Consider the following 12,984-nt stretch of genomic DNA (forward strand, 5'->3'; position numbering starts at 1 on the left):
CAAGTATTTATTACTGAGCAATTAATGAAGATTTGTGTAAGATATCCATTTTCCATTTTGACAGAGACTTCTCACCTCAAGGAATCATCGCGGGCTGGGATCTACCGTAGTGAGTTTACACAAGCAAATCCCAGGAACGTACAACATGGCAGGAGGCCATTTTACCCATCATGCCTTCAGAAAGCTATCCAATTATCTTCTACCCCATCCTCCTATCCCTCACAGCTTTCCTTTCTCGAAAAAAGATTTCTTTTGTGAATATTTACCAACTTCCTCGTTTGAAAAAGGGATTCTGGAATTCTGACATCCCCCTCGTCCATGTCCCCTACCTCTGGTAGCGTCCTCCCATAGGAATATCAGTGATTCTCTGTCTTAAAGGCATATATGAGTACAAAAGCAGCTGTTGGAAGTCTGAAGGAAGAGCCAAGAAAGACTGGAAAAGGTCAGCTTCTGTGAGGAGAAACAGAGTTAGAAATCCACGCCGTTGACCTTTGATGGGGAAGCGAGTGGTATGACTGCTGGGCTGTTAATCCAGAGACCCATGTACTGTTCTGGAGTAACTGAGATAACAAGGTGTGGAGCTGGATGAACACAGCAGGCCAAGCAGCATCAGAGGAGCAGGAAAGCTGATGTTTCGGGCCTAGACCCTTCTTCAGAAATGGGGGAGGGGAAGGGGGTTCTGAAATAAATAGGGAGAGAGGGAGAGGCGGATAGAAGATGGGTAGGGAAGTTCTGGGGATGTGGGTTCAAATCCTGCCATGGTAGATGATTGACTAAATCTGGAATTAAGAGTCTAACGAAGACCATGCATATTTCAGGTCGGGGGTTGGGGTCAAAAAAACTATCTGGCTCACTAATGAGTGAGGGAAATCCGCTGCCCTTTACCTGCTCTGGTCTACATGTGAACTCCAGACCCACGGCAATGTCATTGAGTCTTACCTGCCCCCTGGGATGTGCAATAAGTGCTGACCCAGTCAGCGATGCTCACAGAGAGTTACACAGCACAGCAACAGACCCTTCAGCCCAACCAGTCCATGCTGACCATAAGGGGAGTCGATGGCCATGTGGTAATATCACTGGACTGTTAATCCAGAGACCCAGGTAACGTTCTGGGGACCTGCTTTCAAATTCCCCTGCAGCAAATGTGGAATTTGAATTCAATAAGTATCTGGAATTAAGAATCTAATGATGACCGTGAATCCATTGTTGACTGTTTGGCAGAAACTCATATGGTTCACTAATGTTCTTACCTGGTCTGGCCTACATGTGACTCCAGACCCACAGCAATGCAGGTGCCTCTGAGCTGCTCTCTGGGCAACAAATGTTGCCTGGCCAGCAATGCTCTCATCCCATGAATGAATGAAGGAATCCCAAACTAAGCTAGTCCCACCTGCCTGGCCCATATCCCTCCAAACCTTCCCTGTTCATACACTTATCCAAATGTCTTTTAAACATTGTACCTGTGCCCACATCCACCACTTCCTCTGGAAGTTCATTCCACACATAAACCACCCTCTGTGTAAAATAATTAACCCTCCTGTCTTTTTTAAATTGCTCTCTTCTCACCTTAAAAATATGCCCCTAGTCTTCCCAATCCCAGGGGAAATACCTTGTCTATTCACCCTATCCATGCCCCTCAGGATTTTATAAACCTCTCTAAGGTCACCTCTCAGCCTCCTGCTCTCTAATGATAAGGATCCCAGCCTATCTAGCCTCTCCTTATAACTTAAACCCTCCAGGCCCAAAAACATTCAGCTAAATCTTTTTGAACCCTCTTCAGCTTCATAATATCCTTCCGATAGCAGGGCCTGTGAATAAAAAAACAATCAGAACTAAGCCCTTTAATGAGACAAAAACCATAAAAAAGAAGAAATGAAATCTTCACATTTATAAATAAAGCTGTTGGAGCATTTTCATCACATTTTCAGCGAGTGTTGAGTACGTTTATAAATATAGACTCCTGGAAGCAGGCCATTCAGTGCACACTGATCCCCTGAAGAGCATCCCAACCAAATTCATCCCTTACCCTATCCACCTAGCCTGCACATCCTGGGCAATTCCACACAGCTGGCACATCTTTAGTCCGATGGGACAAAACCAGATCACCCAGAGGAAACCCACCCATAAAGACAAAATTCAAACTCCGTAAAAGTACAATTGAACAGCAATTTTAACCACAGAGCCACCCTAGTACAGGCTATTAGAAAGGTTTACACTCTCTGTTTCTGCAAATTTCTTGGTGTGTTTACATCCTTGTTTATCCTTGTTTGGGATTGACTGTATCAGATCCAAGGAGAATCAAACCAGGTCTCTCTGTTCTGAAAAGTACCCGCTACTGGTAAATCTTTCCCTTGCACGGACAAGAGTGTTCAGGCAGAAGGAGAGAGCTGGCAGGTACAGGGTAACTTACAGGGTAAGGGGTGCATTTGGTTGGGATGGTCTTCAGAGGGTCCGTGTGGGCTGAATGGCCTGCTTCCAGGCTGTTGGGAGTCTATATTTATAAACGTACTCAACACTCGCTCGAGGGTACAATTGAAATTTGATGAAAATGCTCCAACAGCTTTATTTATCAATGTGGAGATTTCATTTCTTCTTTTTTTATGGTTTTGTGACTTTAAGGTGAATCATCTTGCTGCTGGTAATAAGTCAAAAAATAAGGGGAAAAAGAAAGACTCTGTCTGGTGAGATAGAAATGACGGGATGTGGTTAGATGTGACTTTGCGAGGTTCTTCATAGTAACCTCAGCTGGTGCAGGAACTGAACCTACGCTGTTGGTCTCACCCAGCATGGCAATGCTAATTGACCCCAAGCAAAGCCTGGTGTAGCGAGGCCGAATCTGAATCTGGCAATCCGTCTCAAAATTGAGGATCAGGCCCTACATTGAGAGAGAAAAAGCCAATGCATAGATGACATGCCGTAGCATTTGATAAGCATTGAGCTAGGTCCAACATCATCAACCTCCCTTTCGAAAAAACAACCCCTGAAAATGAGAGAGATATGGGCCAAACGCAGGCAAATGGGACTAGTCAGTTTGGGAAACCTGGCCAGCATGGATGTGTTGGGCCGAATGGTCAGTTCCCATGCTGTATGAACTGCAGATGCTGTAAATGAGAAATCAAAACAGAAACTGCTGGAGAAACTCAGCAGGTCCGGCAGTATCCGTGGAGAGAGAAACGGAGTTAATGTTTCGGCCCCTTGTGAGGAAAGGTCACTGGAGCCACAACATTAACTCTGCTTTCTCTCTCCACGGACCTGCTGAGTTTAGCCAGCAAATTTCTGTCTTTGTGCTATTCATCGTCCGCGAGCACGCACATTTTACCTCATCGCACGTTATACATTACTCGTTGTGGGATCTTGCTGTGTGCAAATTGGCCTCAGGATGCTAACTCACACTGACAACGCTATCACCCTCCCTTGCACATGGCACCTTCTGAACCCACGACCACTCCCCATCCAGAAGGACAAGGGGCAGCAGATACATGGGAACACCACCCCCTGCAGGTTCCCCTCCGAGACACTCACCACCCTGACTCAGAAATATATCGCTGTCCCTTCACCCATGGCTGGGTCAAAATCCTGGAATTCCCTCCCTGAGAAAAGTGGAAGCCAACTGTGCACAGCAAGCTCCCAAAAACAGCAATCAGAAGAGTTTGGAGGGATATGGGCCAGGAGCAGGCAGGTGGGACTGGATAAATTTGGGATTATGGTCAGCACAGAGTGGTTGGACCGAAGGGTCTGTTTCTGCATTGCATGACCCTATAATGACCAGTGTTTCAATGGGAAATAACAAGGTGTAGAGCTGGATGAACACAGCAGGCCAAGCAGCATCAGAGCAGCAGGAAGGCTGATGTTTCGGGCCTAGACCCTTCTTCAGAAAAGGGAAAAGGGTTGTGAAATAACTAGGGAGAGAGGGGGCGGCGGATCGAAGATGGATAGAGGAGAAGTCTAGGCCTGAAACGTCAGCTTTTGTGCTCCTGAGATGCTGCTTGGCCTGCTGTGTTCATCCAGCTCCACACTTTGTTATCTTGGATTCTCCAGCAGCTGCAGTTCCTACTATCTCTGATACAGTGTTTTAATGGGGATGTTTGAGGGATAAGGATTAGCCAGATCCCCCTGATCTGCCTAATGTCTTCCCGAGAGGCCAGAGGTGAGGGCTGGGGAGGTGGTTTTGGTGTGTGTGTGTGCATGCTCAGTTTAACGTTTCACCTGAAGGAGGTACATCAGACCCTCAGTACATCCCCTGGGAGTGTCGGCTCAGACGATGCATTGACTTCAACTCAAACCCGTGAACTTCTGACTTCTGAATCGAGAGCGTGTCTATTTTGAAGAGCGTCCCGGGCGACGCGGAAGTTTCCAGAGCTGTGGATTGTTCCCGGTTTGTTTGGAGCTGCTCCCTGGATCGTGACAAAGATGCCGTGCCTCTCAACAGCTGAGCGGCTGCTTTAGGAAGCCAGTGACAGTAGTAATATCCAGTCCATCTTCTCTTGTTTGACAATGCCTGCTAACATATCCTGATATAAGGGGATGTTTACAAGCCTGTTAGATTCCTGAGTGCGTCTCTGTCTCTGATGGGGCTGTTCAGTTTCAAAACTCAGAGATTTAAGGACAGAACATCAACCAGCATTGTCTACAGTATAGACCTTTTGGAAAACTCTACCTGTGTTGTCTCGTTTACAAAAACATTCCCATTTACTCACATTCATAGGCCATGTTTTCTTCCCCACCCCTCCCTGGTGTATTTAACCAGTTCCTTTCGTTGAATTATTGTTTGAGTCTACTGTCAGGCTGCATTTTTCAGATTGCAGCAGATTTGTCGCACTAAAATAATTCTTCAGCCTGCATTTTCCTGCCTCTTGGCAAGACTCCAGACCCACAGCAACACAGTTAACATACAACCCCACTCATCCCAAGGCAATTAAGTGTGAGTGTTGGTCTAACCAGTGATGAAGGCTCTAGGCCCGAAACGTCAGCTTTCCTGCTCCTCTGATGCTGCTTGGCCCGCTGTGTTCATCCAGCTGTACGCCTTGTTATATCTACTTCCCATGTGTGCATTACAAAAAGTCACTTATAACAGATTGTGCACTCATTTATGGGATTGATCAGCATTTGTTAAGTGCGTGAAGGAAAGTTATGAGTCAACGACATCGTTGTGGGTTGGGAGTCACGTGTAGTCCAGACTTGCTAAGGTTGGCAGATTTCCCTCTCTAAAGGACGTTGGTGAACCAGGTGGGTTTCCAAACTATTCTAGCCACCAGGAGATTTGTTTTCGTTCCAAATTTTTACTGAATTCAAATTTCACCGTCTGCCATGTTGGGGATCGAACCTCAAAACCTGAAACAAAGACAGAAATTGTTGGAGAAACTCAGTGTGGTTTGGCAGTGTCAGCGGAGAGAGAAAGCAGAGTTTCCAGTCCAGTCCAGTTCTTCTTCACGCGATTATGGCTGGGATTGCGACCAGTCCTGTGGCTTACGGAGAAGCCACTGCTGCCGGTGGGATCTTGCTGTGCTCTTCGTGTCAGGTCGCCATCTTGGATAACCCGCACGGCGCTCTGGGGTGCGTCTACGCCGCGCAGAAGTGCAGCAGTGCGAGAAGGCAGCTCGCCACCACCTTCTCGAAGGGCAATTAGAGATGGGGCAAGGTTTGGCGGCCCGCACAGAGCGACTTCCACATCCTTTACAGAAGGCTGAGGGAGAAAAATGGCCGACGCATTGGCTCTGCTTCTACCAGGTGGCGACACACCTGAAGTAACTGATTGGCCGATAAGGGGGCTCTCGACAATGGCAGAGGCTTGCGAAGGGCGCTATATGAATGCAAGTCTTTCTTGTTGCCCCTCTGGCCTGGTAATTCACCAGCTTGCTCCTTCCTTCAATCTCAGGGTGGGGATCTGTGGAACATATTGCTGCAGATGGTAGGGGAATGGAGGGGGGAAGTGTGGGGGGGTGTTCGGGGGGGAAGTGTCCGGGGTTGAGGGGAAGTGTCCAGGGTGAGGGGGGGCGGTATGGGGGAGGGGGAATGTTCGGGATGAGGCGGGGGGGCGCGAAGTGTGCGGGGTGTGCTGGGTGTGGGGGGGGAAAGTGTCTGGGGTGGGGGTAAGTGTCCGGGGTGGGGGGGTGTAGGGGGGAAGTGTGGGGCAGGGGAGGGGGGGAAGTGTCCGGGGTGGGGGGAAGTGTCCAGGGTGGGGGAAGTGTCTGGGGTGGGGGTAAGTGTCCGGGCTGGGGGGGTGTAGGGGGGAAGTGTGGGGCGGGGGTCGGGGTGGGGGGAAGTGTCCAGGGTGGGGGAAGTGTCTGGGGTGGGGGTAATTGTCCGGGGTGGGGGGGTGTAGGGGGGAAGTGAGGGGCGGGGGTCGGGGTGGGGGGAAGTGTCCAGGGTGGGGGAAGTGTCTGGGGTGGGGGTAAGTGTCCGGGCTGGGGGGGTGTAGGGGGGAAGTGTGGGGCAGGGGAGGGGGGGAAGTGTCCGGGGTGGGGGGAAGTGTCCAGGGTGGGGGAAGTGTCTGGGGTGGGGGTAAGTGTCCGGGCTGGGGGGGTGTAGGGGGGAAGTGTGGGGCGGGGGTCGGGGGGGAAGTGTCCGGGGTGGGGGGAAGTGTCCAGGGTGGGGGAAGTGTCTGGGGTGGGGGTAAGTGTCCGGGCTGGGGGGGTGTAGGGGGGAAGTGTGGGGCGGGGGTCGGGGGGGAAGTGTCCGGGGTGGGGGGAAGTGTCCAGGGTGGGGGAAGTGTCTGGGGTGGGGGTAAGTGTCCAGGGTGGGGGGGGGGGGGTGTGGGGGAGGGGGAAATGTTCGGGGTGGGGGGGGGCGTGAAGTGTGCGGGGTGTGCAGGGTGTGGGGGGGAAGTGTCTGGGGTGGGGGGAGGGGAAGTGTGGTGGGTATGGAGCTGTTGTGATAGTGCTAGAGAGCGCAAACGCCTTTAAGACAGAGATAGATCGGTTCTCGATTAGAAAGGGCAACGAGTTCTGGAGGGAAGGCAGGAGAATGGCATTGGGAACCTCAAAGGCCCTAGTGGTATTACCGCTGGACTGTTAATCCAGATACCCAGGCAATGTGCTGGGGACCGGAGTTCAAATCCTGTCAAGGCAGATGGTGGAATTTGAATTCAATAAAAACATGGAATTAAGAATCTAACGATGACCATTGGCGATTGTTGGAAAAACCCATCTGGTTCACTAATGTCCTTTAGGGAAGGAAACTGCCATCCTTACCTGGTCTGGGCCTACATGTGACTCCAGACCCACAGCAATGGGGGGTTGACTCATAGCTGCCTCTTGGGCAATTAGAGGTGGGCAATATATGCTGCCTGGCCAGCGACAGCCGTGAATAAAGGAAAACAAAAATCAGCCATGATCACAGAATCATGCAATCCCTACAGTGATGAAGCAGGCCATTTGGCCCATCGAATCCACACTGACCCTCTGAAGAGCATCTCACCCAGACATTCCCCCTACAACCATATCCCTGCATTTCCACCTGGCCTGCACAGTGCTGCGCACGATGGCCAATCCACCATGACAGAGCCGGGCCGAATGGCCTAATTCTGCTCCTGTATCTTATGGCCTGATGGTATCCAGCCCACTTCACCTCCCTAGTTAAAGCCGAGCTGCCAACATTGCTGTTTGGAGAGGTAGGTTCACCACTGCTCCCCAGCACTCCGCTCCCCTGCCCCACGTTGCAATTCCGAGCTTGCTCTCAAGGGGCAGCACTTCAGTGGAACACCAGGACAGAAATGCCTCTGCCGCGGGCAGCCCTTACAGAGCCCTCTGTGCTGACTCAGCGTGTGACAATCATCTCTCCACACCCGTCAGATGTGAAGTGTTGCAAGACACATCACCAGCACCTTGGCGTGACTGTCAAAGTGCTCCCTCTGCCTCTGTGGCCAAGCATGAAATGGATGGATCACATTACACCGTGGGGAGCTGCCCCGGACTTGGGGAGCTGTGTCCCAGCGCAGTCTGAACACACAATGCACGAGAGCCACCTGTTCAGAGGACGCAGGAAACCACTGCTGCTCTCTGGGTGGAAAATGTCTTTTTTTTTAACCATTCATTCACAGGATGATGGCTTGTTTCAGAGGGCAATTCAGAGTTGACCACATCGGTGTGGGTCTGGAGTCACGTTTGGGCCAGACCTTGTAAGGACGACAGATTTCCCTCCCTTAAAAAGAGTTCCCTTGCGAGCTTGGTCTGTGTTTGCAACAACAAACAGTGATTCCCTTGCCTCCATTAGCTTTTTACCTCCATATTTAGAGAGGTGATAGCCCAGTGATTTTATCGCTGGACTAATAAGCCAGAAAACCGAAAGAATTGCAGATGCTGTAAATTGGAAAGAAGAACAGAAGTCACTGTTCTGAGGAAGGGTCACTGGACCCAAAACGTTAACTCTGATTTCTCTCCGTGGATGCTGCCAGACCTGCTGAGCTTTCCCAGCAATTTCCGTTTTTGTTATTAATACAGGGACCCAGTTAATGCTCCGTGGGATGTGGGTTCAAATCCTGCTACAGTAGAATTTCAAATCGATTTGAATAAAAAGCAATAAAGAATCTAATGATGACTGTGAAGCCAGTGTTGCTGACGATTGTGTGGCCACAAAACCTATCTGGGTCACGAGTGCACTTTAGGGATGGAAACCGCCTTCCATACCTGGTCAGGGAAGTGTGGAAGTAGGCCATTTGACCCAGCAAATCCATGCCAACCCTCTGAACAGCATCTCACCCAGACCCAACCGGACTACCATATCTCTGCACTTCCTGAGGCCGATCCACCCGGCCTACAAACTCCTGGGCACGGTGGCCATCCACTATGACAGAGCAGACCCGACGGGCCGAGTGGCCTAGTTCCGCTCCGATATCTTATGTCCTGACAGAGGTGGTAGCCGGCCTCCTTTCTCAAGAAAGTCCCTCCCTAGTTAAACTGATCTCTAACGCAGTTTACTCTTAACTGCTCTCTATGCAGTTAGGGATGGGCAATAAATGCTGGCTTGGCTGGTGAGGCCCGCATCCCATGAATGAAATTTAAAAAAACTAGCTAGGAAACACTCCTGCTTGTCTTCGTCTACATAGGAGCTCAGTCAACGCTGTGGTCTCTTCCCCTCTGACAGTGCGGCTCTCCCACTGTACTGCGCTGAGTGGGCCCAACTGGGCTTTTGGCCAAAGTCCCTGGAGGAGGGCAGGGTCCACAATCCCTGGGTTCAGGAGGGACGTGCGGGTTGTCCACTGTGAGGCCCAGAAGCTGGTAACCCTTACAATTCCTGTCAATGGGCACCCTGCTCAATCCCGTGTTGTTACGGTAACGGGTGGAAGCAGTTATACGTGCAAAACGCTGGCGAAGAGTTGGATGTGAGGCCTATCCCTCATCCTCTGAGGACACAGAGTAGGCCACTCAGGACTGAGATGGGGAGGAGCGTCTTCACCCGGAGAGTGGGGGAGTCCGTGGAATTCCCTGCCACAGAAAGTGGTTGAGGCCGAAATATTGAATGTTTTCAAGGAGTTAAGTATAGTTCTTAGGGCTAAAGGGTTCAAAGGATATGAAGTGAAAATGAGCAAAGGGGTCTGAGTTGGATGATCAGCCATAATCCTGCTGAACATCAGCACAGAATCAAAGGACTGAATGGCCCACTCTTGCTCCTATTTTCTACGTTTCTGTACAGTCGACTATGTCCGGAGACCTCTTTCTGTTCTCCGTCTCTCTGAACTGGCCCCCCCATCTCTCCCCCAGGCTCCCCGCTGCATTGAAATTGTGTGAGAGCATAGTGGCGTCTCGATCGCGGATGATGGACTGACTGGGAAATCTGCCGGCGCGGAAGCAGGCCCTTCGGCCTAACCCGTCCTTGCCCGCCAGCATTTCATAAACCGAGCCAGTCCCATTTGTTTGCGTTTGGCCGGTCTCCCTGCAAACCCTAGCTATCCACGTACCTGTCCACGTTGAGATTGCGTGAGATCGTAGCGATGTCTTAAGTCCGGCTGACTGGCTGTGTGGGAAGCCACGAAGGGAAATGGTGCTGGAGGATTGTGTTTCAAATGAAGGATTTTTGCTACACAGTCACTATGAGATTCCAGATCGAGCTCAGTTCCACACTTCCCTCCCCGAGTCTCCATGACATTCTGAAGGCTCCCAATTTCCAAGGCAGACCCGAGAGCGTTTCCCGACGCAAAGCCCGAACAGTTTAACACCTTCGTCGGGCCCTGACTCGACACTCAGTGGAAGATCTTAGAAGGATCACGATCTCCTTGAGGATGTGGACATCTCCTCACCTTAGCCCCTGCCAGCTCTCGGAGAGAACAGTACCAATTTCCCAGCAGCCTAGCAGTTACCATGGTGATAAAGATCCTGCTCGGAACAAGAGCTAATCATTCCCACTTCCTCAGCAACACGCTGTGTTGGAACTCACAGCCCTGGCATCTCCAAGCACACCCCCTCCCCAGCCACCCTCCAGCCCAGAGCTGGAGAGGGGATGATAGGGGGTCAGGAGAGAGGCACCCAGCTGCGAACCTATTGACCCAACTGCCAACACTGTGGGTTGGCCATATAACTCCGCAGTTTATCAGGCAGAGTGCAGAGCCTCCTACTCTACTCTTTTAAACTGAAAGTAAAGCTCCCTCTACACTCTCCCCCCCCCATCAGACACTCCCAGGGAAAGGAACAGCACAGGGTTAGATATGGAGTAAAGCTCCCTCTACACTGTCCCCCCTATCAAACACTCCCAGGGCAAGGAACAGCACAGCGTTAGATATGGAGTAAAGCTCCCTCTACACTGTCCCTCCCCCATCAGACACTCCCAGGGCAAGGAACAGCATAGGGTTAGATATGGAGTAAAGCTCTCTCTACACTGTCCCCCCCATCAGACACTCCCAGGGCAAGGAACAGCACAGGGTTAGATATGGAGTAAAGCTCTCTCTACACTGTCCCCCCCATCAGACACTCCCAGGGCAAGGAACAGCACAGGGTTAGTTATGGAGTAAAGCTCTCTCTACACTGTCCCCCCCATCAGACACTCCCAGGGCAAGGAACAGCACAGGGTTGGACTTGGAGTAAAGCCCCCTCTACAATGTCCCCCAATTAAACACTCCCAGGGCAAGGAACAGCACAGGGTTAGATACAGAGTAAAGCTCCCACTACACTGTCCCCCCATCAAATACTCCCAGGAGAGGGACAGCACGGGGTTAGATACACAGTAAAGCTCTCTCTACGTTGTCCCCCCATCAAACACTCCTAGGACAGGGACAGCACGGGGTTAGATACAGAGTAAAGCTCTCTCTCGAGATGACGCAGTGAATTGCCTGTTAATTAATCTCAGGGATACACCATTACACTAGTGAGTCTGGTTGTACAAATTGGTGCGTGAAATGTTTTTCCAACATCATTGAGATAAACTCCCCCACTATTGCAGGTCCGGTCCTGGGAAGAGGTAACCAGGTCTTCTGTGTGTGCTATATCTCAACTTGAGCCTGATAGTATCTCAGATAAAATGTAAACAGCTCTGAAATCTTGCGTAAAGAACATTCACAACACAGAGCCTCTCTGTGTGACACTGGTAACTTCAAATCATCACCTACATACAACTGGTGTCGATGTGTCAACCCGAGGAATCTGAGATGGTTCCAGGGTGCGTGAAGACAGCTCCACACGCCAGGGTATTTCCCGAAGGTCCTGACAAAGTGTCTCCATTGTGTTTTGGCGGATCCCTTGGGAAGAAGAGATTTCATTGCCACCCGACCTTGACAGTGTATGGTCCTGTCGTTTGCCCCTATGATCACACAGGTCCCAGGAACGTGCGGTCAATGTACGAACCCCATAATAGTAAAGTACAGAAGGTACAGCAACGTGATGGGACAGGGATCCCTCAGTCAGATTGGACTTAAGTGGGATTTTAATGATGGTTGACACTTCTTCACAGCTGTTAACTTGCTGATACATGTGTTTATTGAAAAGCAGTCAGTACACCTGCATTAGCACGGATTAAAGCCTTTCGCTAGCTAATAGTGAAGGGCACTGGGCAGGGGCTGGGCCCATCTAGTATCACCTTCACCCAAGGCAGAACTATTTTTACATCTGAATGTGTACCCTGGAGTAGTTCTTATTTACCTTGATAATTGACTTTGGTTGAGACTTTTCACCTTTGCTGAGCATGAGGGAATTGGAGAAATAATTTGCTTCCAGTGCAGCCTGCGTTCGCTCTACTTCTCTGATTGCCCTTCAGAAGATGGAGCTCGTCGAAAGGCAAGGATGCTTCAGATTAGATAATCACAGGAGGAGACCCATCGTGTCAATGCCAGCTCACTGCAGGCTGTGTTGTTAAAATTGAGAGGGTGCAGAAAAGATTTTCCAAGCATGGAGTTTTCAGGAGATGCTGGATGGGCCTGGGGGTTTGCTTCCCTGGAGTGTGGGAGGGTCAGGGGTGACCTTATAAAGGTTTATAAAATCATGAGGGGCTTGGATGGGGTGAATAGCCAAGGTCCTTTTCCGCAGGGTGGGGGAGTCCAAAACTAGAGGGGCATAGGTTTAAAGTGAGAGGGGAAAGATTTAAAAGGGGCCTGAGGGTCAACATTTTCATACAGAGGGTGGTGCGTGTATGGGACGAGCTGCCAGAGGAAGTGGTGGAGGGTGGTACAGTTACAGCATTTAAAAGGCATGGGGTGGGGACATGAATAGTAAGGGTTTAGAGCCAAAAGCTGGCAACTGGGACTTGATTAATTTAGGATATCTGGTCAGCACGGATGAGTTGGGCCAAAGGGCCCGCTTCTGAGATGTATGGCTCAATGGCTCAGCTCGTAGCTCTGTCGTGTATGTTCAGATCCTCACCGTCCGCTGCACAAAATGTTTCTTTCCCTGTGTCATGTTGTTGTAGAGAAGTACAGCGCCAAAACAGACCCTTCAGCCCTACACATCCATGCTGACCTGATATCCGATATTAATCCGGCCCCTTGGCCCATGTCCTTCTAAATCCTTCCTATCCATGTACCCATCCTATCCGTGCCCCTCATGATTTTATAAACCTCTACAA

The 12,984-nt window shown here is 50.5% G+C and overlaps 1 protein-coding gene across 1 annotated transcript in view; it reads right to left on the reverse strand.

Moving 5' to 3' along the window:
- Positions 1 to 9,950, reverse strand: part of LOC125447707 (G-protein coupled receptor 4) — a 97,402-nt gene extending 87,452 nt beyond the window's left edge. Inside the window, exon 1 of the mRNA XM_048522327.2 lies at positions 9,896 to 9,950. The gene's annotated coding sequence lies outside the window, so the exon portion shown is untranslated. The remainder of the gene's footprint in view (positions 1 to 9,895) is intronic.
- Between the last annotated feature and the right edge of the window lie 3,034 nt (positions 9,951 to 12,984).

Source organism: Stegostoma tigrinum, chromosome 39, assembly GCF_030684315.1.
Source record: "Stegostoma tigrinum isolate sSteTig4 chromosome 39, sSteTig4.hap1, whole genome shotgun sequence".
Classification (NCBI taxonomy): Eukaryota; Metazoa; Chordata; class Chondrichthyes; order Orectolobiformes; family Stegostomatidae; genus Stegostoma; species Stegostoma tigrinum.